Source organism: Mastomys coucha, chromosome X, assembly GCF_008632895.1.
Source record: "Mastomys coucha isolate ucsf_1 chromosome X, UCSF_Mcou_1, whole genome shotgun sequence".
NCBI lineage: Eukaryota > Metazoa > Chordata > Mammalia > Rodentia > Muridae > Mastomys > Mastomys coucha.
Genome location: NC_045030.1, coordinates 122,356,294 through 122,368,716, shown reverse-complemented (window position 1 = coordinate 122,368,716; position 12,423 = coordinate 122,356,294).

The following is a 12,423-nucleotide window of genomic DNA, read 5'->3' as shown; positions in this document are numbered from 1 at the left end:
GTTGGGGCAGGGATAGAGTGCAAGCAGGTGCTCCACTGTAGGTCCAGTAATTAGAGAACTCGATCATTTGAATTTGACTGGCCTCTCTTTCATTCCTGACAACATGAGCCATTTCAGCTGTGCTAAGCCATTGCATTAAAAGGTCACATTTCCACTGCCAGAGTGAAAACTGAAGAACTAAAGAATTAAATTATACAAATAATCCAGATCGGGTGTTTTTCCCCTTAGAAATTCATTTCAGTAATTACTCCATTTTATTTTGACTAATAACAGAGAAAATAAAACTAAATATTTCTTCGGGGCTTAAGCTTGTCTGTTGCCGTCCTTTGTTACAGTCAGGTTTCCCATGTAAAATGGATCTATGAGATAGGGAAGGATGTACGAAACCCAAGCTGTTAAAATTGGATACTGTTATATTTCATATACTGTTTGTGTTTGATAGGGCATAATGTTTGGGGAACTGTGTCTTCCTTTATAGCCATCTTGTTTCTACCGAAAAGACAAGGGGCATTACACAGTCCATGCATCCCCTGCTGCCCTGTAGGTGATGTGAATTTTTTCCTGATTTTTCCCTCTGCATTTGTCTCAGAATCTTTTTTTTCCCTGTTTGATTTAAGCCCCAAAGAACTGTTGTTGAATGCTGATGAGGCATTGGGTAAAGCCTGCAGCCAGGTTTTGTTGCTGTTGTTGTGTTTTAAATTTCATTTGGGGTAATTTGTTTCAGGAAGACACCTGTCTTGCTCTTAATCAGACCTTGTAAGGTCAGTTAAAACCATTTCCCATAGCTGTTTAAGATGTGCTTGTGGCTGTCTGACCAGGTGAATAGGAAAACATTTCAGTCATGCTCCTGAGAATAAATCACCTTGCTCAGATGAGATTTGGAGAGAAGAATGAATGGAATGCCAGCCTCTTAGCTGAAGCTTGTCCCGGAGTTTGGTGGAATGCTTCCATCTTTTGTGATGCAAATAGAATTTCTTTCTTCCCAATACAGGTCAGCCAAGAGGATTTCTTTTTCTTCCAAGGTGGGGGAGCTAATTTAACCTGCCCTTACGCTTTTCTACAAGATTCTTATTTACAACAGTTTCCTAATGAGTTATGTCAGTGTAGCTGCTGGTCTGATCCTCTAGATATCAGGGCCTGTGAAGCAGAATGGTTAATGATGCACGCCTTGCTAGCTCCAGTGGAGAACATTACTGAGTGACTACAGTACCTCGGACTAAATGCCAAACTTATATTAGATGGAACACTGCCACCTTTTGGTCATAAGTGGGAAACACAGATTAGAATGGAGAGGATTCTGCAAGTCAGAGAGGGTATTTCAGAAGATTTGTGACTGATTCTGTGGTCGTGCAATCATCAAATAAAACTAAACAATTTTTTGTTTTGTATTCCTTTTTCTCTTCTTTCCCATTTATGGCAGCATCTATAATTTGACTGTATACATTTCATACAATAGCCATGCTTCAGGAGAGATGGAATTATGCTACATTCTAATTATGTTTTGCACAGGAATGAATTACACATGCATTATGCAGATAATACGAAGGATACCATGGTTACGCTCGTATACATGGCAACTTCTTTTATACAGTGACAATTAGTCCAGAAATATTTGGGAAGAATTTTGAATAGAAAAAAATAGCTTAATTAAGCTTTTCAATACTTGAGGGCATTGAAAATTGGACAAGGACTCTTAAAAAAAAAGATTGTGGGTTTGCCTTGTTCATTCCTTACCTTTCTTTCTTACAAAACAGCAACATGCCAATTAATTTAAACATAATTAATCAGAAAGTTTACATATTAAAGTTTATTTTTTCTCTATTCATCTTTTTAATTTAACTTCATTTTGCTGAGCAGTTTTTGACACACAACAAGGTATAGATACTCTATAGTATATACTCCTTCTTGCACATGTGCATAGTCTCATTTTTTCACCCTCAATATCCCTGAGCCGAGGATTATTCTTTTTTACAACTGGATGAGCTTCAAGTGACACATCAGAAATTACTCCTTTACATTAGGGTTCATTCTTTGGGGTATATACACCATGAGTTTGAACAAATGTATCCATGGTCATACTATCTGTACTAAATTTTGAGAATGGAAAAATGATGAGAAAGCAAGGTGATGTCAGGGATGTAATCACAAAGAAAAACTTCAGACTCTCTGTACATCAGTTTATTGTTGATAGATGTCCAGATCTGTAAGATTTGAATTCTAGAATTCTAAATGAAACAGAACAATGTTCTCACTGAGTACCTCTCTAATGGAAAGCCACTCCCCCAAAGACAATAATCCATGTTCCACTCACAATCTTAAAAGAATACTGTAACAATAATGGGGATATCTTTCTTTTCAGAAACCTCATATTTTTCAGTTGTTACTGCACAGTTGTTTTCAGGTTTATTGAAAATGACAAGTTTACTCTGTATCTTCATGGTGAGTGATTGAAAACAGTTTCCCTGAGTCTGAACTAATATCTCCATCTCTTTGATTTCAGCAAAATTGATTAACAAAAATTTTAACGCTTAAGCCTTTTGTCTTAGTCAGGGTTTCTATTCCTGCACAAACATCATAACCAAGAAGCAAGTTGGGGAGGAAAGGGTTTATTCAGCTTACTTCCACATTGCTGTTCATCACAAGAGGAAGTCAGGACTGGAACTCGAGCAGGTCAGGAAGCAGGAGCTGATGCAGAGGCCATGGAGAGATGTTCCTTTCTGGCTTGCTTCTCCTGGCTTGCTCAGCCTGCTCTCTTATAGAACCCAAGACCTCCAGCCCAGGGATGGCACCACCCACAAGGGGCCCTACCCCCTTGATCAGTAATTGAGAAAATGCCCCACAGCTGGATCTCATGGAGGCACTTCCCCAATTGAAACTCCCTTCTGTGATAACTCCAGCTTGTGTCAAGTTGACACACAAACCTAGCCAGTACACCTTTGTAGCCACCAAGATGGACATGTACACTCCTGGAAGAAGAGTGATACTTTTAAAATCTGAAAAAAGGATGTGGATATGTTCTGGGGCTAGTCAAAATGATGTGCCTTAATGATGGTTGCTGAAATACTGAACCTACCATATGCCTTAAATGGCTATGTATATTATTCTTGGGCAAGTTCTGGGAGTCTTTCCACATAGCCTCTGGATTTTTGTATTATGAATACTGACCAATGGGCAAAACATGTATTTATTTATTTCAAAATCAATCCTGTATTACCTGTATTATTCAGGATATTTTGTCTTGTCTTTGACTACACTGAACAGAGGAATTTTCAGCCTAAAGAATCAGTGGCTGTGAACTTTAAGCACTTAACAGCATGTTGTTTTGGTTGACCTCTTTGATGATCTCAATAGATCTTCCACTTTATGTTTAATGACATTGCATTTAATTTTGTGAACATTTAACTTCCTTAAGTTGCCATAACACATTTTATATATATTCATTTCTCCCAGTTCTAGAGACTGGCAAGTGTAAGGTCAAGTTGTCGAGAAAGAGAAATTTTCAATCTGAATCTTGTGGATTTGGGGGCCATATTCATCTCAGTCTGTGCTCCTATGACTTCTTTGTTCAGAGCTTGATGGAGAAAGGAAAAAAGGGAAGGAAAAGAGAGAAGAGAGAGAATATGTTCCTTTATCAAGACTCTGATCATAGGCATACCTATTATGACCTCATCTAACCTTAATCATGCTCCCAAACGCTCATCTTCAATCACATGGACTTTTTAAGGGACACAGATGACTTCTTCAAATCCTTTAGGAAATAACAGTGCTTAACAATGAAAAATACCACATATGCAGGACAATATATTAGGCATTTGAGAGGCTAGAAAAACATTTTTAAAAATAACTTTACCTTAGGAGAGTTTGTGTCATTTCTTTAAAAAATGCAATGGAAAGTGTGTGAATTGAAATTCTCATAAGAAAACGCACCAATGTTAAAGATTCTCTATGAAGGTCATTAGAACTTTTTAGCTATGGGGAGTCAGAATGTTGCTGAACTCAGAGCTAAATTAACATGGGGTATCATTAGTCCTTAAAATAAAAATTATTTATTTTATGTCATGTGTAAGAAAATTTTGCCTGCCATGTATGTATGTATATCACATGTATGCCTGGTGCCTTCCGAGGTTAGAAGAGTCCTGGGCTCCTTGGAATGGATTTACAGGGAGCTGGTTATTCATTACTCCCTACTGACACAGGGGCACAGTTTTGGAGTGTGGGCAAAAAACTGGAATGTCAGCCAAGTCCAGCAAGAGCTGGTTGTTTTACTGCTCTCTAGGTTGTGGGACCATCTTAGGGTGGGGGTGTGTAGGCTCAGTTGCAGCAGTATGTGAGGCTGGGCTGGGTCAGGACACTCATGGGTAACTATTGTGGAGCTTTCCTGGATGTTGCTTCTGAGAGAATACCTGAATGTTAGGGGCAGAAGATAGTTTAGAGAGAAAGACTATTTTTGTGTATATACATTTGAACCTCTTAGGCCCATGGTCTTAGTAGTTGGAGGAGGGGTAGGGGATGCATCCCAGGACCAGTGAAAGGGAAATAGTTCCCATCCTCAGCAGTAGGCAGGTGGTGAAACAGGCTGTTAATCGAAAATACTTATCTTGAGTCCATTTGACTCTGGGAGGTAGATTTGAGTGGATTCTCTGAAGCTTACAAGAATCTTTTTAAGTTTACAAAAAGATGAATCCTTCATAACTTGTATTTACCAACCTGAGAACATCTTCCTAGACCTTTAAACACTTTTTTAGACCCTTACTTTTTTGAGAAGATTTCATATCTTCAGACCTTACACAAACTTTTATTTCTCTGTGGATGAAATGAGCCAATTTAAACCAGATTACATTATATTAAAGGCAGGTTTATTAGAAAGAAACTCTCAGGCAAATTCACTGGCTCCAAGGACCCAGGCCATGGAAGTCACCATGGGAAGGTCGGGGAGAGAGAAGAGAAAGAGAGAAAGGGTGGGTACTGAGAGAGAAGAGGAAGAGAAGGAGAGGAGAAGAGGAGAGAAGAGGGGAGGAAAGAGAGAGAGAGAGAGAGAGAGAGAGAGAGAGAGAGAGAGAGAGAGAGAACACATGTTTGGATTATATGCCTCTGGGGGTAGGGCAGCCCCTGGGCTGAGAAGTTCAGGGTTAGGGGCAAGGTATTTGGGGTAGGGAGTGAGGAATGCTGGGAGAACCTGGAGGCCAGGTCTGCTTTGATATGTAAAATACACACCTCTGTCCCTTGAGGCACCAAGGACTGACATCAATACTGCTTAAAAACAGGACTCTAGCATGGGCTGTCCTCAGAGAGGCCCAATCATCAGTTGACTGAAACAGAGGCAGATACTTATACCCAACCAATGGACAGAAGCTGGGGACCCCTATAGTTGAATTAGGAAAGGCTGGAAGAAGCTGAGGAGGAGGGCAACTCCATAGGAAAACCAGCAGTCTCTACTAACCAAGACCACAGGGAACTCCCATACACTGAGCCACCAACCGGGCAGCATACACTAGCTAGGCTGAGACCCCACATATACAGCAGAGGACTGCCTGGCCTGGCCTTAATGGGAGAAGATGCTCCTAATTCTCAAAAGACTTGAGGCCACAGGGAGTGGGAGGCCTGATGGTGGGGGATCATCCTCTTGTAGACATGGGGGAGGAAGAATGGGATGCAAAACTATGGGAGGTGGTACTGGAAGGGGAGGCAATGGCTGGATTGTACATAAATAAAATAATAAGAATAAGAATAAGAATAAGAATAAGAATAAGAATAAGAATAAGAATAATAAAAACCAAACAAACACCAAGTAATTGTTAGTAACTAAACTCGGGCCCTCAGAAATAGAAGGAAGAGTTGTCAGTCTCCGAGCCATCTCTCTAACCCTAATCTTTAGTCCTTTTAATAGAGATGCAATTGCCCACCTCTGTATGTGCCTAACATTCTTGTAACTACCATACTTTCTTGGAATGTATTTATACACCAACACTAACTCAAAAGTTTAACAACAGAAAGGTTATCAAATAGTCTCTGAAGTTTATAGTGTAGTATTCTCCACATATGTAGTATTCCTATTGATATATTTGAAACAAGCCATGATTCATGAGATTCTTTTCATCTATAACTATAAAATCATCATGCAACCATTCCCACACCAGAATGTGTTATATTTGAACCCAAATCTCAGTTCCCAGGCCATGATCATTCGTATTTGGCTCAACAACAAACTATCTCTTATTCTTGAATTGAGAGTGGTGTTTTGTGTTTGTGTTAACAGTTTGAGTTGCTTTTTGAATTATACTTACTCACTAAATTTAATGTTTGTAAATCAAATAAAATACCTGTAATATTAAAACCAATGAATTATATTCCAAATGGAATTTTCATTTTTTACATGCAAAAATGCCAATGTAATATGTTTAAGTGTAGAAATGTTCTTATTGTTGCAAGAAACCAAATATATTTCTCATTTCTATCTTGATTGAAAATGCTACAAACTGGTCCCGTCCATTATCTTAATGCAGTTATAATGTATTGTTGTATTTGATATACTTTCAGCATAGATATGATTACTGTATGATATATCAGAGGTAATGAATTTTTAGTTTCATGAAAAAGTACCAAATGATGGAAATTAAAATGATTAAATATACAGTTCTCTTTGAGTCAACATATAGTTAATTAAATATAATAGTCTACTTAAGGAACTTGTCATGTTTGAGACACTGTAAGATTTATACTTCTTTAAGTATCTAAAAATTCCTGAGAATTGTGTGTGTGTTTTTCTCTTTTCTTTTCTGTTCTTTTCTTTGCTTCCTTTTCTTTAAGAACTCACTTCAAAGTCTCCTTAAAATTCACCTTTACTGTTTCTAATGTATTATAAACAAAGAAAATACTATTTCCTAAATATGGAGGGCTCCTAGGGAATGTTACATCAAGATCAAACAAACATCAAGAGCTTACTCTTTTCTTAACATTAGCAAGCTGCATCCAGTAGTAAAGATATATAGCAACAACACATGACATACCAAATTTGAACTTCTTTTGCCCAATTCACTGATCTCAGATTTCAAGGGCCAAAATGATAGCCCAGTAGAAACCAGATTTCTCTTAGCTTTTGTTATCTTCTTGATGTGTCATGGCTTCGGCTGGCGTCAGGTATGTATTGTTAAGCTATAAAATATCTGCCTATTCTCACATTTCCTATATTGAGCCAGATCATGGATGGATATCAATACATCTTGTCTTACTTCAAATCACCTTAAATAAGCCCAACAAACTAAACCAAGCCAAGATATAGCCAACAATCCAACAGCACATAGAAAACTCCTCTGGAAAGATACTTACTTGACAAAAAAAAAAATTGATGTATAATATTCTTTAACAGCATTAAAACTGAGCATTTTAAAAGGTTTGTTACATCTAAAATTTGTAAGGTGTCTCAGAGCAAAGCAAAAATTATAGATATAAAGAAAAGTTGGCTCAGGTTGTAAAGTGCTTTCCACATATATATGATGCTCTGTTTGAATGCCCCCTGCCCATAATAAAGAGCTGGACAGAGCAGCCCCCATCTGTAACCTCAGTGTTGAAAAGGAAGAGATAGTATGATCTCTGGAGGTCGGTTCAATGGCTAGGCACTAGTGGAGTCAGTGGACTTCAGATTCAGGGACAGATCCTATCTCAAAAACTAAGGTAGAAATTAATGGAGGCAGACCTCCAATATACCAAAATCAATCTCCGATCCCCTAAACATGTGTACAAGCACACAGAGGTGCATGCACACAAAAAACAGTACTTAAATCTACTTATTTATTTTAAGAAGACGACCATAGAAAATTTTGCTAAGAGTTGTTTTCTTGTTACTTTCTTCTTTCTCTTCCAGTCCTTTATGTCTGTGGGTGATGGGAATGCAAAATCAGTAAAATTGGTTTCAACATTATTGGGATATGAAACAAACCAAGATGTCCAAGATAGTCCTTTGTGAGAGTTCTTTTAGAAGTCCAAGTACATGTCCTAGGTGGGACAGAAGGGAAGATACTGGAGATATTGTCCTTAAAGCTTTATCATGTTCTTACCTAAGGTTAGAACTGGACTGTTGATTACAGGAGGGGAGGAGTTACTCTTGTTTTTGTTTTTTTACAAGTAAAAAATAGAGCAAAGAGGCGTATTCTGGGAACCCCGTCCGGCACTGTGAAATGACCTAATGTTCTTGGACTTATCTGTGAAATGTACTGACACCATCTGGGAAAGGAATCACTGTGCTTTTGCTTCAGATTTAATTTTTCTTCATGATAGTTCCTTGGGTATTATTCCAGATACATTCTGTAAGTTTGTACCATTACTTGTGTGTGCTTATCTTCATGTTTCAACATAACTGAGAGCAAACTTAGAATTCTTTTCAATATACCCCTTTTAAAATTACACATGAATCTTAGTACAATTCCTTGTGAATCTGAATAGAAATTACTCTTCTCAGCAATAGCTGTGTGTTATTCCCTTTATGGATGTATTGGAATTTATGTAAATTATGGAAGCCAATTGAGGAACTTTTCAATTGATTCTGATTTTCAGAATTAAGAACAAACTTATAGGGGACTGGAAAGAAGGCTCAACAATTAAGATCACTGACTGCTCTTCAGAGGTCCTGAGTTCAATTTCCAGCAAATGGTATTCAACCATCCGTAATGGTATTTGATGCCATCTTCTGGTATGTCTGAAAACAGATACAGTATATATATATATATATATATATATATATATATATATATATAAACATATATATATATAAACATATATATATAAACATATATATACACACATATATATAATAAAATCTAAAAAATAAAAGAACAAACTTATTAAGGCTATTCCTGGATGATTAGGTTTATGCATATGTACACACATGGACCTGGTTAAATTATTAGAAGTACAATTTCTAGTTTAAAGGATATGTACATTTTATGTTTCAATAAAGAAACATCACCTATAACTTATTTCATTAGATAATATGGATATCTGATCATGAAGAATTACTACATAAATGTGTTGCTTTACCAGAGTCACTCCTCATTTACCAAGAAAATACTTCATGAAGATCTGATATATGCCAAATGTGATATAATCTCTAAAAATGATAGTAAAATTACTTCTCTTGGTTGCATTCTAGTTGGTAACTTAGAAGCTAGAATGGAGGGAGGACAGTTAGCATGTTGCTGTGCTCATTTAATCTGGCCTAAGGGCTTTCTAAAGAACAGCTTTGGCTTCCTGTACTGTTCCTGTTTGGCATTTCCTTCTCTGTTACTGCTACTATCATTATAGGATTTAACCTTGCAGCCAGAGGAGACTGTCCAGAAAATTCCCAGGAGTAGTATAAGAAGTATCTTTCTTTCCCCACAACCTGTACCCAACAGAGCACTGGCAACAAAATTACAGTTGTAAACAACACCCTTCCAAATGTAAGGAATTATTTTCAATCTGAATACTTCTAATAGTTGGTCTCTCAGGGTATTTAATAACTTCCAAACTCATGGTATTTCCCACAGATTCATGGTTACATGCATAGGCTCCCGTTTGGTCCATGTTTTGTTTTCAAGAATCGCAGCTGTTTACAGTCAGCAGTAATAAAGTAATCCCTACACCCAATTATATGATCAAGCAATTAGCACCAGCCTGTGTATTCAATAAATTGTTGGTTGGTTGCTGGCTCTATTCAGAAGTCAAGAATGGTAATTATGGCAGTAGCATATTTCAGCTAGTGATACAACACACAAGATGAGTAAGGCATTTGTTCTGAGCAGCTGGTTCTTTGGATGGACAGAAACCCAGATGGAGTAGTTCTGAGTGACTGAGCATTAGTAAGGTTATGTAGTGAGCTGGCATGTATTCATCTCGGCTTTGGGAAGATGGCACTCAGTTGATACTAGTTAGAACTTGACAAGAAACTAAAACATAAGGAATGTATTTTAAGAGTTTTTAAACAAAGAATTTTTTAAAAAGTGACAATATTCTACTTATACCAGTCAGGACTTGAGCTTACTTTGGCACATTACACATTAGGTTTTTTGAAAACATAAATGTAATCGCTAGCAAATTAGGCTTGTAGTGCTGGGCAGTGGTGGCACACGCCTTTAATCCCAGCACTTGGGAGGCAGAGGCAGGTAGATTTCTGAGTTCGAGGCCAGCCTGGTCTACAGAGTGAGTTCCAGGACTGCCAGGGCTACACAGAGAAACCCTGTCTCAAAAAACCAACCCTCCCCCCAAAATTAGGCTTGTAGTAAAACTTATGCAATTAAAGTTTGTATCATTTTATTCTATATATAAATAATAGAGTATACTAATTTTAATTTTAATGAAATGCAGTGAAAATCTCATTGGCTTGTATATATTTTTATTTATTTTTATATTTATTTTTATTTCTTTACTTTTATACAGAACAGTCTAGCCTTGATCTCACAGAGCTCAACTTGCCTCTGGTTTCTGTATGCTAGAAAGAAATGTGTTCCTGATCATGCCATCGAATAGGATGCTTTAAACTATATATTCATAAACACTATGAGAAAATTGGGGAAAAATAACAAAGATCTGATATAGATTACCAGTCTCTCTCTACTAGATACTCTGGCTTGGCATATTTGTGGCTGAGAGGACTAAGGAAGTCTTTGTGGAACAACAGTTAAATGTCTAATAAGCACTATAGACTTAGTTTGCTGTAGAATGTTCTAAGGAAAGCTCAAAAATGTCCAGAAAATCTCTCTTTCTCCAATGAAAAATAAATATTTATTAATATTTTAGATTCCTTTAGTGGGATATCATATTATCTTCCATGTGTCGTTAGTCATAGCTTGCGTATCCTTTGTTATGTTGAATGACTTATTTATACTATTATAACCAATAATTAATAAACCAATTATTGTTAAAATGGAATTAATATGAGTTAAGTAACCCAAATGATATCCTTATGGTATAATTATTTTTAGTAAGTAAATTTGAACAGCTACTTGATGATGCAGACAATTGCTTGCTGTTGAACCTTAAGAATAATTGAAACATGAGCCTGAAATTCATTACCATGTAATCTACATTCTATACATGTACATGTTTAAGAATATCAGGTATTTGCAAAATTTTATACATGGTAATAATTTTAAAAGTGAAACTTCATCTAAGACATTTGGTTATTTGTTTATTTTGTTCCATGTGGTAGCATTAACAAAAATAAAATGATATAAACTTTATAATATTCATTATACAATCATAGATCATAGAAGATAAAAACTATTTTACAGGAGTAAAATTGTTACATTGTTTCCTTGTGTGTATTACAGTTGTAGTCTACTTAGCCAAATGTAATGATCATGCTTATCTATTATTTAATTGAAGTATTTATTTATTTATTTATTTATTTATTTATTTATTTATTTAATGTGCCTGAGTGATTGGATGTTCATGAACCTATAGAGTTCAAAAGAGGGTTTGGGATATCCTGAAACTAGAGTAACAGATGCCTGAGAGCTGCCTTGTAGGTGCTGGGAATTGAACCAGAGTCCTCTGCAGGAACAGTAAGTGCTTTCAATTACAGAGCCTAAATAACCCATATCTTCAGTTCGACTTATCCAGTATTTTGTCCTTCCTATACTTGTTTTGGTATATTCCTAGCATAGTGCACACATTGAAGGCAGTTTTCAATTTAGTTCTTTTTTTCTTGTCACTTAAATTCTGTAATTCCTACTTCTCACTGAAATAGATGAAATTTTACTTAGAGTCTTTTTCTACTTTTAGGAGAGAAGTGCTACTACTAACATTTTCTGGTCTGTCCCTCCTAATTTCCGTCTATAGTAAGTGTATTAGCCAGCAGAACTGACTCCTATTTTACTGCATTTCTTGGCAATAACTGTTAACTCTTTTTTTTGTTGTTGTTTGTTTTTTGTTTTTTGTTTTTGTTTTTCTAGACAAGGTTTCTCTGTATAGCCCTGGCTGTCTTGGAATTCACTCTGTAGACCAGGCTGGCCTCAAACTCAGAAATCCACCTGCCTCTGTCTCCCAAGTGCTGGGATTAAAGGTGTGCGCCATCACTGCCTGGCAGCTGTTAACTCTTAGGCCTTTTTATCCTATATATTTTTCAAGTATTTCTTTATGAGAGTTTCAAACATGGAAAAATGGTGGTAATGATTGATAGTGGTGTGTGTTTGTGTGTGCGCACGTTCATGTGCGCTAGCACCAGAGAGAGAGAGAGAGAGAGAGAGAGAGAGAGAGAGAGACAGAGAGAGAGACAGAGATAGAGACAGAGAGAGAGAGAAAGAGATTGCTAACCTTCTTGAGTTGTGATTGTCCATGTGGTTAGCAAGTTTGTATAAATAAGTTGCCTGTTTTTACATACCTAATTCTTAATGATAAAAGCTCTTATTTCCTGATAGTTACCATATACTAAAGAAAGGAAAGATATTT